The 17030-nt window shown below is 39.2% G+C and overlaps 1 long non-coding RNA gene across 1 annotated transcript; it reads right to left on the bottom strand.

Annotated features, from left to right (window-relative positions):
• Nucleotides 1-14807: 14807 nt before the first annotated feature.
• LOC121671162 lies at nt 14808-16278 on the bottom strand. The gene is made up of 3 exons (XR_006018407.1): nt 16240-16278; nt 15701-15905; nt 14808-15377 (listed from the first exon to the last, which is right to left on the bottom strand). It is a non-coding gene; the product is annotated as an uncharacterized LOC121671162 (long non-coding RNA).
• Between the last annotated feature and the right edge of the window lie 752 nt (nt 16279-17030).

Below are 17030 nucleotides of genomic sequence, written 5' to 3'. Positions count from 1 at the left end.
AATACAGCATTAGTAAAGAAAAAGAAATGCATTTTTGAGCTGCACACTGAAGAGAAGAAGATGACAAGGCTGTTACAACACATCATGACTCAATGACTTGTGTGCATTGACTTACTGGTTTAATTTCATTCATTTCCTAGAGGAGAGCTGTTCTGTTTGGTGGAAGTTCACTGCAACCGGCTGGCAACATCAGGAGTCTTGTGTGGATGGAAAGACAACATGTCATCTCAGAGATGGTCCTTTTCATGAAATTTGAAGGACACAGATAGGGTATTTCAAGTACTCTTTTATCTTTGTTTATTCTACAGATGTAATCAATGTTTGTAGCTTCTGATACTTTTCATGAATATTAAATCATTTGGAGAAAATGACTGTTTATATAAAACTATATATGAAAATATATATGAACCACTAATGAGTTACTGAAACAAGATTACGTGTCTATAATGTGGAAGCAACGACTGTGCTGAAGTAAAATAATTCTAATTGGCTTAAAGGCTTTCAAAATGAATGGCAAATTGAAATAAGCAATTTCGCTTTGATAGCTTTACAATGCCAGGGATTCTTCCAAATCAATTCCTATTTCCTCCACAAAAGAGGTCTGCAAATATTAATTGCAGAAAACACATCTTTACCGTCAGAACAGACCAGCTTTTCTCTCTGAAATTGGATCAGCTCACCTTCTTCAACTGCTGTTTTCTACTGAACTCTAAAGCAGTGCAAGTGTCAAACAGCTGCATGGTGGGATGAGACAATTGGGAAGAGACATCAGGACTGAGGGGCTATGCACACAAAGTGCCCAGTGTGTTATCTGGAACCCTGTTGTGTTTAAGGACAATGCTGACTGAACCAGGTTTTTTAGAAGGGCCTGGAAAATAAACCAAAATTAAACCAACTTTGATCTGTGGAGGTCAAAAGCTTAAGAGACAGCGTTACCCTTCAGCATGACTCCTAAAGAAGTAAGACTGTGCAATATCAGTCTCAGTCTGTCAGGCATCTTATTCCTTTCCAAACTATATTTGTTAAGAGTGAAGTTTTCCAGGAGTGAATCCTTTACAAGTTCTGATGCAGCCCTTCACACACTAACACAAACCATGTGATACCACCAGCTCTGTCTGTGGGCAATGGTGGCAACGGAGCATTTGTGACTTAAGAAGATGTGACATGTCAGAGAGGAGGAAATACCACAAAATCCTGTCATGTAACAAGGCAAAATTAGCAGCTAAACAAGAGAAGTAAAGAGCAAAAGGCATCAAGATGGAAAGAATAAGCAATAGTAAGCATCAAGGAAGAAAAAGCACGGCCAGAATGTTTCTGGTGACTACATGGGAATGAGAATATTTTGAAGATTACATCAGGAGTCCTCCTACATTTGCAAAAAATCTACAACAGATATTTTTCTCATATCCCTCCCTGCGTTTGCAAGAAAACAAAATGCTTACAATGAGGTACTTCACAATCTTCCAAATCCCCAGGGGTTTGCATGATCCAAGATCATGGAAAGTTCTATATACAAAATAGGAAATGGAGAGATGTCATCATTTCATTACCCCTTAAAGATAAGGCTCAGTCAGTTTCTCAGTAACTGCACCAGCTGTTGCCTTGAAAGGGTGCTGGCTTTCCAGAAGGAGAAAACACTGATTGCATGGTAATGCATGGGGATTTTGACTGAAAGGCAGGATGCCAACAAAGCTTTTGGAACATACTGTGATATGGCTGTGAATGTGAACCTCTTATGTCCAACTTTGGCATTGAATGTTTCATGGCACTGTGGGAGCTGATCTATCCCACACAGACAGTTAGAGGTTTCTTCTCATCACCAGCTTTGCAGCTTGGCCATGACTGAAGCTCTCCCCAGATACTCCTTGTGTTGCTGTCTTACTGGGGATGGCGAGAAAAGTGGCATAGACTCCAGTCAAGAGGAAGGGGCTTTTTATTAATTTCTAAACTCGTTTATATAACCTGGTTCACTTGAATGGCATAAGGTTATTGATCCTTTGACCATCCACTTCTTAGAATAATTGGTTAAACCTTACAACACCCATTTCAAAATATTTCTCCAGTCAGTAACATAACAAACTACATAACAAATTGCATCTGCAAGATAAAAGTATTGTTTTACAAAAACCCCTCACTGTTCCCAGCTAGTGTGCGTGTGAAAGCAAGACTTTCACACGGATGCTGGCAGAAAGCTGGAAAATTTCTCTGCAATCCAGCTTTCAGCATCCACATCCTTACACATAGTTCTCTGTTTATAGCACTTACAAAAAGACTAATTGCACCTATAATCCTCTGAATTCTTGCTTCTTGGAGGTTTCCATAAAGACTGTGGCAAAAGTCTAGCCAATCTGCTCAGGGGCATCTTCCCTAAACTGCAGTTTCAGCAGCTTCACTGCAGCATAAACAACTCATCCCCAGTGGCCACTCTTCCATAAAGGAAAGGCACTTGCTTTGAACAACATAGTAAATATTATTCTGGATGTCAAAGATGAGGAGAACTTCCTGAATCCTATCAGAGTGAGGTATATGGTCTGCTAAGGGGAATCACTGCTCTCCAAGTTCGTATGTTGTTGAATCATCACCTAATACAAACTGCAAATATTGTCCCGGCACAACAGGTGATTGAAGAACAGAGTAGCTACCCAGACAACTCTTCAGTACTCTACTATCTGCTCCCTGCTCAATTCCTGAGTTTGCTGCTCTTGTGGCATGTCTGCCAACATCACTCGGGCTGAGTTCTTCTGCTACAAGCTAAACAAGGAACATCATCTACAAAAGTCAGATGATTCAACGCACTTTTTATTCATTTAAAATTGAAAAGAGGTCTGTGAAGGGCAGTGTGATAGAATAGGAGGCATGGATATGCAGTGATGGATACTGTGCACTCCCACTCAACAGCCATACAGGAAAAGTTTCTGGCTGGTGAGTTCAGGGGGGATAAGAGGTTGTTTTTCTAAGATTTCCATTTGCCTTGAAGGGAGAAAATAAGCCTCATATATTACAGATTCTAGCACAACTTAAATAACAGCACTACATAGGGCAGAATGTTTTGTCTTAGTAATATAAGTATTTTTCTGTCTGTAAAAAAACCCAAAACCTGGAAGATTCTGGCCAGCTCTGCTCATGACTTTCATTCCTTCCATATAAATTTTAGGCTAAGCAAAATATTAAATTTGTGTTTCACTGCTGAAATGAATGACATTCATTAAATTCACTTCACCATGCTTTCCCACTGTTGGGTTTGGCAAGAGCTCAGAGGAAGACTGGAGATCCCTACACGACTTATGTGCAGAGTGAACATTTGTTGAAGTGAGAAGAGAATGAGGTTCCCAAAGTACAGAGCCTCAGAGGCAGTGAGATAACTGCAGTTCTCTCTCAGCTACACCACTGACCTGCTGCATGCCTCTGAGCTGGGTAGCTTTACGCTGTCCCATTTTCTGTCTTGTCAGTTTATATTGTTATGCTTTGGGCCACCAATTCTTGCATTCGGGGATGGAATAACCACAGACAAGATCAGTCAGAGGCTGTTGGTGCTACTGGAATAACTGCAATAGGTAAAAATGACTTTGCAGTCTACAGGTAAACACAAATGGTACAGAAAAGAGTAGATAAATGATGTACAAATAGAAATGCTCTTCCTAGGAGTCTGCCTGGTCAGTATATCTGAAAATAGGGGACAGATTTTGAGTTTCATAGAATTCCATTAGTTCTATGGCTTGGAAATCCATAAAGAATGTTACTGGGGCATTATGCCATCACAAGAACCAAGTATCCCCAGTGAAGTAAATGGCATTAGAATGGACCAAAATGGCAATTTTTACTAGGTGCCGTTGAAAGGGGGTAACATTTTTATCAAGATACAATCACAATTCCTAATAGTGCAGGCATATTATGATAAGATGAGGTTTTGACATTATATTTTGAGGAACAAAAACGCATATGCTGTTGAGAGTGAAACACAACATTTCTTCTTTCCCTCAGCAGAAAGCCGTTTAGGAAGTTCTACAAAAGGCTCCAGTGAGAGTGGGTGGTAAAGGCAGCAGTGCCATAGTTTTTACTCACCCTTTCTTGATCCCTGAAATCACTTCCCAAATCTTGATTTCCAAGTCATCCTCCCTACCAAAACCTTACCCGACCCGTGATTAGGGAACTGTTCCTTCCACAGTATGGGTCTGCCAAAGTGCTGGGCAGGCTGAGTGACAACTTCAGCAGAAAAGGGTGAAACACAGTGAAGGAGAACACCTGGGATGTTATATTGAAGGGCTTGCGGAAGAGGGAGAGATAAAGAAGTGTTATGTGACAAATTTAAAAGCTAACAATACAGAGAGATCTATTAGTCTCTCAGTAACCAAGAAATTAATGTGCAGTATTCTCACTGGAGCTCAAAAAACGACAGACAAAAAGAGAATTCACACTGCTGCCAATTACTACTGTTTCTTCTCAGGGTCTGTAAATTAGTTGTTCTTAGAAAGTTAAAGATAAATGGTATTGATTTAAGCACATTACTAATAGTACCTTCACTGTAGCAATTGGATTTCACCCAAATTTCTGCTGCACCTAAATTATTCTCTCATTGTAGCTGCTCCTGTAAAAATGCAAATTTGTCTTCTGAAAGTAGGATATATTGTGCCAAATTTCCCTATAGCATTTATGACCAAAAATATTTTATTAAAAATGTCTGGATATTTTCAAATAGTATTCCAACGGGCTGTCAAATTAATAGTGAAAAAAACCCCATAATTCAGAGCTGTAAGGTAATAAGAAATTGTGCTATTGCATGGACAGTTGGAACCTACCAGCAGATAAGAACACAAATTTGGACAAAATACAGTGCTTTCAAAGGTCTTTTTTCTACCACTGAAATGTGAAATATGTATTATTTAAATAAACCAAATGCCTATATGGGGCAGGGGTAAGAATTTCCCAGAGCAGTTATTTCAATTATCCATCTGTTTAATCAGAGCACTGCCACTCTGCTGGAGCACAGACAGACACACCACAGACCCATTCCCCTGCACTGGGGTAAATGCAGAGTATTCCACTCTGAGTACACCTACTCTGTGGTGTACTGGCAGATTTCTGAGTGTTCAATAGAAGGATCGAACAAAGCAGCTACCAAAATCTATGGGATCTTTAAGACAGGATGAGGCTGAAACTGCCATAACAGTTTAAGAGGATTCAAACTCACTTTTAAAATTGACAATAACAGAGCACAGATGGAAAAGTACTTCTCCCACAAGCTGTATGTGGTTAAGACAAAGAGCTGATATATCAAGATCATGTGGAATAAGCAGTGACTAACTACCATGCTTATCTTACTTCAACAAGCCTCCCTGCTTAGAGGTTTGGGTTCTCTTAATCAGAGATCAGAGTGGTTGTGGCTGCCTCATTACTTCAGTGTTTATACCACCTTAGCAGCTTTAAATATATTCTGGGCACTGAGAACAGCCTGAGCTGTGTCGTTGTCACCCTGCTTCCAGCTTCAGGTGTTCAGGCCTTCTGCTTCCTGCAGCTCACTGCAGTCCTGGTGACAGTGGCTCAATGGTGGGATACGCAGCTCTTGAGAAGAAAGCAAGAGACCTGGGAGTGCCAAGGCTTATACCTATCACTTCATAAGGCACTTTTCTAATAAAGGAATCCTTCCTTGGCAATAGGGCATCACACAGCTGTCCTACTGAAGGAATAAAAGCCTCTGGGGTCTTGAATCCCACTCTCCCCATTTAGTAGCTCAGCACCCCCTGAGTCTCACTGCAGTCACACATGAGATCCCAGTCAGGAGCCAATCCCTCAGCCAAGGGTCCTTGGAGACAGCAGCACTCCAGAGAAGCAGAGTGAAGGATCCCAGCTTAGGCAGGAAAACATGACAAAGTTCTTGCAGAAGACATCAGGAAGTTAGGTGAAGCAGGATTTGGAGAAGGAATTAGAAAAGCAAAGCATCCAATGTCAAAGTGGGGTTGGTGGCCACAAGGATCCTACAATGAGGCCTGACAGGTGAGAGGAGCAGAGCTAAGCTGATGGGTGACAAGTAAAGCAAAGAGACCGCATAACATGTGACACTGAGCCACTGCTGTCAGTGATGGGGCTGTAAGGAGCTCTCTGGAAAGATATCCCAACAGGTGCCTGCACTGAACACAGGCTGGCTGGGCGGCAGGCGAGCAGATCCCTGGCTAAGCAGCATAGAGGGCAGCACTGTGTGCCAGAGCTGGAACAGGAGACCAGCAAGGGACAAATCAAGGAAATTACAAAACCTGAAAGGAAGTGAAGGCAGAGAGGAATCATAGTTCTGGAAGAGTGGTACTCTAGTGAGTAATAAGAACAGATACAGAGAACAGCATTAAATAATTGTTCATCAGGAATGGTTTGTCATTGCATACATCACAGAGAAGGGAGGAGAAAAGAAAAAAAATTGTCATAAGCCACTTCAGCAAGTTAAGGGAAACTCATATACATCATTTTCATATTCCCCTGAAAAAGTATTGTAAAGAGGAAGAGTTAAATACGCTGTGCCAGAGCCTCAATCACATTAGTGGATCAACAGTGTTTTTGTGGTAAGTCTTTCAAAGCTAGTTTAACTTGTCTCTAAAGGATCCGTAAAAGGACTTTTTAAGTTAGCTCTGCTGGCTTTGGCTAACCATATGGAGCAAAGAATTGATTGCATTCCAACAGAAATGCCCCTAATAACTCCTTAGAATGAGCTGTGGCACTTTTCCACTAATTGTAGACATAACTAATGGGCACCTTGAGCATGTGTTATTAATCTGTCTGCCAATTTTGAGAGATTTCAGTTGTTGAAAACTACAAGGCAGTATTTACTCTAGAGCACACATTCTGCACCAGTAAAAATAAAATGCACATTGTGAACTGGAAAAATAAGAAGGCATTTTTATCACACAACTGTATTATCATTGAAGATACAAAAACCTGTGTCAGCTCCTCAAAGAACAGGGGTTTAACCCGAGTTCAGTTTCCTTGCACAAATTCTCAGAAAAGTGATAGGAGCCATCAGACATCGTGTTCCAAGGTCCATAATGCTCCAAGGGAGAGATATTACCAAAGTGGATTTGGGTTGTATTTATACATTTCATTCATTTCAATGACCAAAAAAGAAGAAACAGCTGCAATTATGCTTTTCTGCTGAGTCACCCCACAGCAAAAATATTCTACTCTACCTCATTTCAATTTTTCCTAAAGAGGCAAGATTCAGAATACCAAAACAAAGTAAAGCACAAGACCTTGAACAAAATTGCAAATCCCAGATGGAAATGCAGCTCTTCAGTAACTATGCTTTTCTGAAAAAATCTCTGTCGTATCTCACACACTTATTCTTCATTTTCCCTACCCAGTTCTTGGCTCTCCACATTCTCATTGTAAGGGGTTTTCCTACAATGAGTAAATTTGGTATTTCAAAATGTTAGCAGTAACCTGGAACAAAGCAAAGACATTTCCTGTTTTTCACAGGTGTTATAAAGTCCTTTTCTCCACATAACTTGATGGCTGGGACATCCAGTATAGGTGTGACAGAGCAGCTTCAGCTTCCTGCTCTCAGTCATTTGCCCACATTCCAGATTCACTGTCTTTATTGTCAGGATGACAACAACTATGTTGAGATGACCAAATTCCAAAATTTCTCATTGGAATTCTTCCATTACCTATAAATAAATATGGAGAAACCAGACCTTGAACCTAGATATGCTATCTAGGAAGATTAATGACTGAAAATTTGAGCAGTGGGTAGCAAAAGTTTTATCTAAACTTAGGTGTTCTCAACACAAGTCCAATTTTACCAAACCAGCATTGTATGATTAAAAAATGCTATTGTCAAATTTATGCGAGGCTTTGTCCATCACATTACCCTCACTCATCTCTAAGTTCTGCTGGAGCTGAATCGGGTCCAGAATCAGCATAAGAATGGCTGGGATTGACATGAAGGCTAGTTAAAAAGAAAAGAAATTAAATAGGAAAATAAAACCAGAAAAGCCTATTGCTGTATTTATAACCCCTCCACTGGTTCCATGCCAACTTCAACTGGGCCCCTAGGAAAAACAGTTATTTTTCAATCTGGGAAAATGCCTTTCCATAGGGAAGAATATCCCCATACAGTCTTCTTGTAGAATTTCTGTAAAAAAAAACCCAAAAAACAAAAGAATATAAAATAAAATACCCCCCCCCCCCCAAAACTGGGGGAGTGGGGAGGAGAGGGGCTGAATGGAGGACTGTACTGCTGCATGATGGATGTTCAGGTACCATATTTCTTCCTCTCCTTTCCTGAATTCGGCTCCATAATGGGTGTTAACAGGCCAGCTTTAAACACTAAGGAGTGCATTTGCAGTGTAATGTGCAGAGATTTGTCCGGACAATTTCCCATTAACACTAATGTGCACTGCATGGTTAAATCCCTAAACACCACGTGGAAAATTTAGTTTCAAAAGTGCCCATTACATTTGGGTGTTGAATTCTTTTGAAACAGTTGTTAGTCTGTTAAATACTGATTGCTCTCACACTAGGCAGACAGAACTTTTCATTTCAGTTTAGACAGTTAATCAGAAGATATATTTTTGCAAGAAGTTCATATACTAAATGAAATTTTTAAAATTACTCTTTGGAGCTGACTTTGATTAATGTCTTCAGAATGCCTCATCTAAAGATCTACTCATAAATACTAGAAGCTTCAGTTAAATCTATGATATAACTACAAATTTTGTTCACAAAGGACGATGCTCACTTGTTTACAAGCACAGTAGGGACCACATCAAATATAATTTTTGTCACAATTTTTTCCTATCATTAAGACAAAATGAATGTATGCATATTTGTCTTGGGTTTGTTTTTTTTCTTTTTCTAGCTAGGCATATAAAGCATTGACAAGAAAAAAGGAATTTCACACTCAAGATGTGAATGCACATAAAATCAGGTAGAATATGGGGGGGGCAAAATGGAAGCAACAAGCAAGATTATGATTATAACCAAGTTCTGAGTGACAAGAATGTAAGCATTAAAAAATAAAGTATGAAAACAAGTTGGTCCCCATCTTTCCTACTGCCCAATTTAAGCATGAGTCTGGTTTGTAAATCATAGGATGTTAAATAAAACATCTATGCATGAAAGGGATAATCTAATTTTATTTTGAAAAGGCACACACCATTGGCCCAGGCTTTCTGCTAATCATGTTTGTTAAGGAAAGCAAAGAAGAATTATCTGGGTGTTTGCTGGGGGACAGAAGATGAGTGATAGAAATATATATTTTACAGAGGAAACGGATGTGAAATACCACAAACAATCAGCAGGTGAGTTTGGATTTATAGATACATACTCTGGCTGGGATTTATGAGTGCACACAAACACATGAAGCCCACTATATTTACAACAATTTGCTTGTTCTTTTTAGTGACTTTTAGAAGTGGAAGCTTGCCATTATACACAAGCATTTAATTCTCCAAAAAGCCCAGTTCCTTCTTACAAGACAATAAAGTACTTCCCCTCATAGCAGCAGGTAAGCACTGAAGGCATCCTTAAAAATCTAACCCCAGTGTGCTAAAGAAACTTAATAATCTTTAAACTACACACAATACCACCTCCTCCCTGGTACCAGGACATTGTAAAATGCCTGATTAGTCCTTATAATAGTGCTGACACCTCTGCAGCACATAAAAGAAGACTTTTAATTTACAAAAGACAACTGTGGTTGTCCTGATTTTTGCCTTTAATTAGACCGTAAGACATAGCTCCATTTGGCTGTTAACCAACATATGAGGTACAGGCTCAATGTACAAGGTAGATTTGTGAGGCTTTTTGAAAAGCAATATTGTAATGTTTTGAATAGATTTTTAATACATACTATCTCATGGATTATTTAACTCTCTAATGAGGTAGAAAGAAATATTAAAGACAATATTTTAAATGTCAGGTGACTCAGTTTAAGGCAAAAACAAGAGGACTTTTCTGTTGATTTTCTTGCACTGGTTCCAACAACTGCCTAGATTTTGGAAATTATTTTGTGATGGTTAGATTTTATATTGGTGCAATAATTGTGCGCAGTAGGGTACTGCACCTAGCCATGAAATTAATTTTAAAATGAAATAAGAGACATGATGAAAAATACAGAAAAGTCAGCTGTCCCAAAGAAAATAAAAATAATTTTGAAAATAAAAGTGTTTCTGTGGCAACATGAACTTTAATAAATCAAAATTTGCAATACTGGTAAGCTGTGCCCCAATGACAGGTGAGTGCATGTGTCTGAGTAAGGGGACCAGTGAAGCTTATAGTCATAGAGCTGTCAGAGGATATCAGAGGAAGTCAGCAATACATGTCTGAGCACGTAATAAAAATCACCATCCAGCTCACGACATGTGACACAAACCCTAAAATGAGGGGAAATCTGCACTGTGATATTTAAGGAACTCAGCACGTTGCTTGACGTGCACCTGCCTCAACTGTCATCCACTTTGAACAGGAAAAAGAAGAGGAGCAGCCCAACGGGTTTTTTTTTTGTTTGTTTCAGCACATCTTGAAGAGGAAATGAGTTGGCTGCTCCCTCCCTGTAATTCTCTTACCAAAGAGAAGCTTCAAGAAAGCTGTGTATGCATACCCCTGTAATGAACACAACAAAACACAGGAGACAATCAAACTTCTGGTGAAGCTGTACACCATAGGAGAACTATAAACAACACATCCATCAAAAGCTGCCTGAGTACAAGTTCAGCCATGGAAGCAAAATGAACTGCCTGTTTTGTAGGAAGTGGATATGTTTAGGAAACAGAATGTCTGCCCTGCAAGTGGAAAGAAAAACACCCATAAATTTAAATTCAAAAATTTCAGATGGAACAGGATGCTGCACAGTGGGGAATCATGTGCAACTCTACCTCAGTCACAGCCATCTCCCCTTGAGTATTCCTATCTTAATCTGCAGCATTTCAAAGGGAAGTTTAGGTTCACAGCAGTGACCAGCCCCTTTACCATCGACACAGGCAGAGCTGTTCAGCTCCAGCTATGGTCTGGCCTTGTGTTTCAGCGTACAGAGTACTGCCTGGGTAACACGTCCTGTGCAATTGTTGTTCCAGAAGTCAAGAAAAAATGTCGTGTTTTTAATAATTAAAAAACACACTTCTCTAGGACTATTTAAAAATTTAGAAACTCATCATGATCACCTATTCATTTTAAGGGAGAAGGCCGGAAACGAGACAGGAGAGAATTAAATATAAATAACTTAAAATAACAACAAAAACCCTATTTGAAGCATGAAGACCGTGTTTGCAGCTAACACCAGAATTTTAGTACGTGTCATAACCTACGAGGATAAACATGAAACATTCTTCATCCCATTGCCAGACACAAGATGCATTCTAGTACTAATCTGTGCTTTGGCTCCATGTGGAGACACCTTCAGAGTGGTGGTAAGCCTAGTTTTAAAGTTCATGGACAGACTAAGGGGCTCAAGAAGAAAAATGGAAATAATCCAAGAGAATGCTTCAAATATGAGACTGACAAAAACAGGAGTGATTTCTTTGGATACAAAAGGACTCAGCAAGGCCTAAAAGAAGTACAAAAAAGTAAAACATGGTATAGAAAAGATCTAGGGAATGGCTGCATTGCCTGCATCATCACAGAATAGTGTTAAGTGAAAATAAAAAGGTGAGAAACTTGGTTAATAAGCTTTCATTTTAATTGCACATCATGTTACAGAGGTCACCAATATCAAAACCTAAAGTTTAAAAGTATATTTCCAAAAGCATTCACAAGACATCACTAAATATGTTGAGTAATAATTAATGACAGTTATTGATGACAGTTCACACATATGAAGTAAACAAGTTCTCCAACTGTTGAACACCAGAATGAGAACCATGTAAAGACAAATCATTCTATTAAAAAACAAGTGGCTCCTACAGATGATTTGATGTTCGACATATTTAAGATGTATGAAAAAAAGCTTTAGAATGGGACATTTGTAATTCATAGCTGGGAGTAGTGGGTCAGGCTTTGGCAATTCAGATGGACCAGCAAAAGTTGTTCCCAGAGGGACAAAATAAAATAACTAATGGTCCTAAAAAACAGGTTCTATCAAAAAAGAATTGAGGTTGTTTAAGCTGCAGAAAAGAAACCCAGAAGACACAACCACATTCTTCAACACATAAGTTATTGTAAAGGGGATACTGTTTATATTTGGTAGACAGGATGAGCAAAAATGGGTTTGAATTGCTGCAAGAAATGAGAAAATCCTTGTCTCTATAAAAAGTTAGATGCTGGAATAAATTTCCAAGGAAGTTGCAGTGTCTCATCAAAATCTTGAAAATTACTTGAGAAGTATTTGTAAGAAATGAGATAGATGGAGTTATCTCAGGAAAATCTCAAAACTTCTCTTATTTTCTCTGATTTTATATAGTCTGAATTTAAATAATAAAGATGGTGATTTGTTTTAGAAATGTCAGTATTCAGCTCACATGACTAAACCCCTTACAGCCAGTCTGTGCCTAGGCTTCTAACCCACTTAGTAAGTCCTGAGGCAAATAACCAGCACCCTTTCTACTTCTGCTACTTCTATTTACAATGTGATTGTCTCTGAGTAGTGGAAATACTTCTTCCAAACAGTTTTCACACCAGACTCTTTTTTTCACAAAGAGGCACGTGTCTATCTAGTTTTCTTCCCTAAAGCTGCCTTTTCCAGAGAGATGTGGTCTTAAATTGGCTACAGCTACCCAGCTTTTACTTTTAAATAAAGGTAGATTGTTAACAGATGTTCTAGAGAAAAATATCTAACAAAAGATGACCTCCTCCTTCTGCCTGGCTGTCAGCCCAGCAAGGCCAGGAGCAGGAAGAATGGAAGAGCCTTGGCCAAGGCAGTATGCATGGGGTGAAATGGACAGGGCAAGTGGCCGAGCATCCCAACCCAGGCACAACTCTGATCAGAACTAAATGTCTGCCAGTCTGTACAGAAGAATGAGTTCTGTGAAAATCTTATTGCCATTCACCTGAAACAGAAGTGCCATCACTGAGCCAATTTAAAATGAGAATCACACTTCATCTTCCTTGCTCAGCCGTGGCATGCAGAATCCATGTTCGCCTTCACACTCCTCTTTCTTCTCTCACACTTAAATTTGGAGTCCCAGGCTGTCCCAAACCATAACCAATTTGTTTAGTAAAAGGAGTAACTAAAATGAATTTCATAAGGACTCTACAATTATGACTGAATCATTCAAACAGCCACAAGGCCCAGAGTACAGGTTTTGTTCAATGAAGATATACAGACCACAAACTCTGTTTTTCTCTTCCCTATCCTTTTAGATGTGGATGAACCAGTTTGTGTCATCGGTGAAAGGATACAGGCATTGTTTGCTCTAACGCCCTGATAGTATTCCCTGAGGGACTGGCCTTTTTCACTCTTTTCTTCCTCCTCAAGAACTGAAGTCTCATTTCTCATACAAGAGATCAAGAGGGCACAAACACTTGGCTCCCAGGTGGCACAGCTCATCATCATACAGCTCTCTGTGGAGACTTAAGGCTAGTTATCACAGCCAAAAAGAAACAAGGAGACATTTCTCTCAGAGCAAAGTGACAATCCTCAAACGAGCTGTTTTCTGTAGAAGTTTCTATGTGGTCTCACATTTCATTCAGCTTGCCAGCCAGAGCACAACATTTTTAGCAGTTCAATTCAATGTACTGGCAATATATTAAAGAATTTATTTGATTTTGGTGCTGTTGATATTTTTGTTTCACTTTTCATTTACATCTGGACAATGCTGTTAACTCCTTCAGCCAGGGATTTCATTCTTACTATCTAAATAAAAAGACAACAAAAATATTTCAATCTCTTTTTACAGTCAGGGACTACATCCAGAACTTTTGAAGAGGTTTAAAGGAGGAAGAGGACAGGAGGGCCAGCTGTTCTCTTTTTTTTTTAATTTTTTTGGTAAGTACTGGATTTACTAGGTCATTACATAAAAAAATTATTCACATTCCCATCCATAACAGCCACGAGCATTTTTTTTTGAGCTCATTTAAGTCAACATGTATGTTAGCCATGGTCTGAATGGAGTCTCCTGCTGGAGCAATCCTGCCACGCAGTCATTTCTGAATTGTGTTGCTGCAGCAAACTTCTTAGACTAGGATGTTACCAAATATGCCAAAAATCAGAACAAGAAGCACTGACAGGACTTTTAAGACAGAAAAAATAACTGAAAAATGAGTAAAAGATCTTTCAAGGTCTCCCCCAGTAAAGGCTGCTTTTAATTTATTGCTTTTTTGAGGTTTGGTTTGGGTTTTTTTTGGACCAGCCAATTTATATTAGGAACTAATCTCCTAACTTATGAAGGAGTCCTTTAAACTCCAAGCTTCATGATTTACTTGTTCATTACAGAGGGGTGATTTCAATATCCTTATGTTTCTCATTGTTTTGCATATGGTCATCCATTACAGCAGAAGAAATTACATAAATCCTAAAAGATATTATCATTTTCATATTTAGTAAGCCTGATAAGTTTTCTCTGAGCAGGATGCATGACACAATAAATAAGGAAACTGGATTACAGGAAAGAAATAAAAATATGGAGAAAGAGGAGAGGACAAACAAAGGTGAGGCTATTTTATGTACTGATATAAAAATGAGAGTAGAAGTGCTATTTTTATTTATGGAGGTTACATCTCTCCTCTGAACCCATTAATGATTCACTGCATATGACAGGATTAAAAACAAGGAACGAGTACATCAGCAAGCCCAAGCAGGTAGCCAGATTTCTGACTCTAACAGCCAGCATTTGCAGGAGCCACCTCTCTTGGAAAAGTCCCTGTTCTTTCCTCACAAGAAAAATCCCCAACTGCTTTTGTCCCAAGTGTTCACTTCCAGCTGTGAATGGGAGGTAGCACAGAGCCCTCATCGGACAGCACAGAAACCTCTGGCTGCCTTGGCTGCAGATCCCCGAGCTCTGCCAGGCCAAGGGAAAGGTGCTGGAGCCCGACCGTGGCTCCTGGGGACAGGTAATCCCCTCCTACTACTGCAGCTGATGATAGTGGGGGCAGAATGGGAACTGAGTGATCATTGTTGAAAGTACTTTACTTTAAAGAATACCCAGATGGGCCTTTGCTCATAATTTAAATGCTTCAAATTAGATGTTAATGATCATTAATGTTCCCACCAGCATCAAGAGGGCATTTGTCAAAGGCTTCAGTGGGAATGAAAATTATCCCTTAATGATTTTGCCATAACAAGACTTACCTATTTTGCTTTTGCAAGTCATAACTCACAGTCAAATCAACAAAATGTTACAGAATCAAGGCACAGGAACTCAGGAAGTCTTGGATATCACCACTTTTGTCTGCCGGATATGAAATGCCCTTCTCCAGTTTCAGTTTCTGCTGTTGCAAGCCAGATTGTGTTGCAGGACATGCTGTTAAACCAACCACACTGTAAATACATTAACACCATCCACCCCCAAAATTGAGGGGGGGTTATGAATATTAGAATGAAAATTACACAAAGCAATCAAAGGAGGACCATTCAATACTAAGCTAACACTCCATCTCATCACATCCTCCTTCAGAGTTCCAGCCCAAAAGGTACTCACACATTCCATTGTGTTTTGCCTCTTACACCACACCCATAAAAAGGGTACCAGTGATGTACAGCCCACCCTGAACAGGATGTGTCACAGGCAGGTCAAGCATACTCAGAGGGGCAAACCTGCATATTTTATATTTAATTTCTACTTACTGTGTTGTGAAACTGCTGTCACATGTGCTTTTGTGCCAATTGTAAAATTCAAAGAAAGCATGTTTTGTCATTCCAGTGAAAATAGTGAGCATGGTGTTCAGAGATTTCTTCTCCAGAAAAGCTTCGGTTGAGTCCAGGACAAGAAGTGGAAGCTGGTACTCAAGAGTTCAGCTTTCCAGTGTTTGGATCAGATCCCACCTGCATTCTGGGAAAGAGATACATAAAATTTTAATAGATTTCATGGAGTCTCTCCACCCCACCAAAAAACAGGATGCTCAGAGTTTGTTACTGTATAGAGTTGTCCAGGTACAGCTATATGATTCATCATGTACCTGTTCTGTTAATTAATTACTCAGTGCTATACAAACCTTTATTATGTATTGCTAGATACTTGCTATTAGATCTGATTGTAAAGTAGAAAAAAAAGACAGATTTTCTAAGTGAAATAAAAAGTTGATATAATCGAAAGTTGTACCTACATGTCTAGAAACTCAGTAAAACACGTACAAATTTTTTAAAAAAGCCAAAAGCAAACTTACTTGAATAAATGGAAAATTTAATTAAAAACATGATGAAGATGGATTCTGTGCATTTTTCAGGATCAAGTGACCTGGAAAAAGACAGTGAAAACTTTGACTAGATAAAAAGTGTTTACTTTGAGAACAAATGAGGAAAAAAAAAAAAAAAGTTCAATAACAAATGTAAGTAATTAAAAATGGAAAAAGAACTTCAACATAGATCCTAAAAGATAAACTTTGGAAATTATATACCAAATCATATTTGACACTTTATACACAGATACACAATTTTCCCCTTATTAGTGCACGTTTTTTCCTCTTCTAGAGTCACCCAGCCACTTCTGTATCTCAGACACGGTCATTGCCTTTTCCACTTCTGGTCAGTAGTGTTTGCATGGCAGTGGCCTGTATTTGAGACAGAATACCTGCAAAAGACAGGAGATATTCCTGGTTCAGAGAGGCAGCAGGCAGCAAACCCTTTACCCAGCAAAGACACACTTTTCAGAAGAAAAGGACAGTCACTGAATAAGGATACTCACTGCCAAAGCTACAGGACTTTATTTTGTAGAGGCATTACAGACCTTCCCTGTCTGTTTTGAACAACTCTTTCAAGCATGGACTTCACGCATGTCACTAAAGGCCTTCCTCCCTCAGGTAACCTGCCTTTGGTCTAGCATGCATGTTTTCACAGGAAAAGTTTTCCACATTTTCATCCTCATGCCAGTCTGATATTACTTGGAGTGGTTCCCACACCAATTCAAGAATCTCTGTATTTTGCCTGAGATTCTGAAAATTCTGGACTCCAAACTGTA

This window comes from Corvus kubaryi, unplaced genomic scaffold, assembly GCF_017639235.1.
Source record: "Corvus kubaryi isolate FWS band 111438036 unplaced genomic scaffold, C.kubaryi_AGA036_p1.0 37397, whole genome shotgun sequence".
Taxonomy (NCBI): Eukaryota; Metazoa; Chordata; class Aves; order Passeriformes; family Corvidae; genus Corvus; species Corvus kubaryi.
Note: the sequence above shows the minus strand (reverse complement) of the source record. Positions and strands in the feature narration are given on the sequence as shown.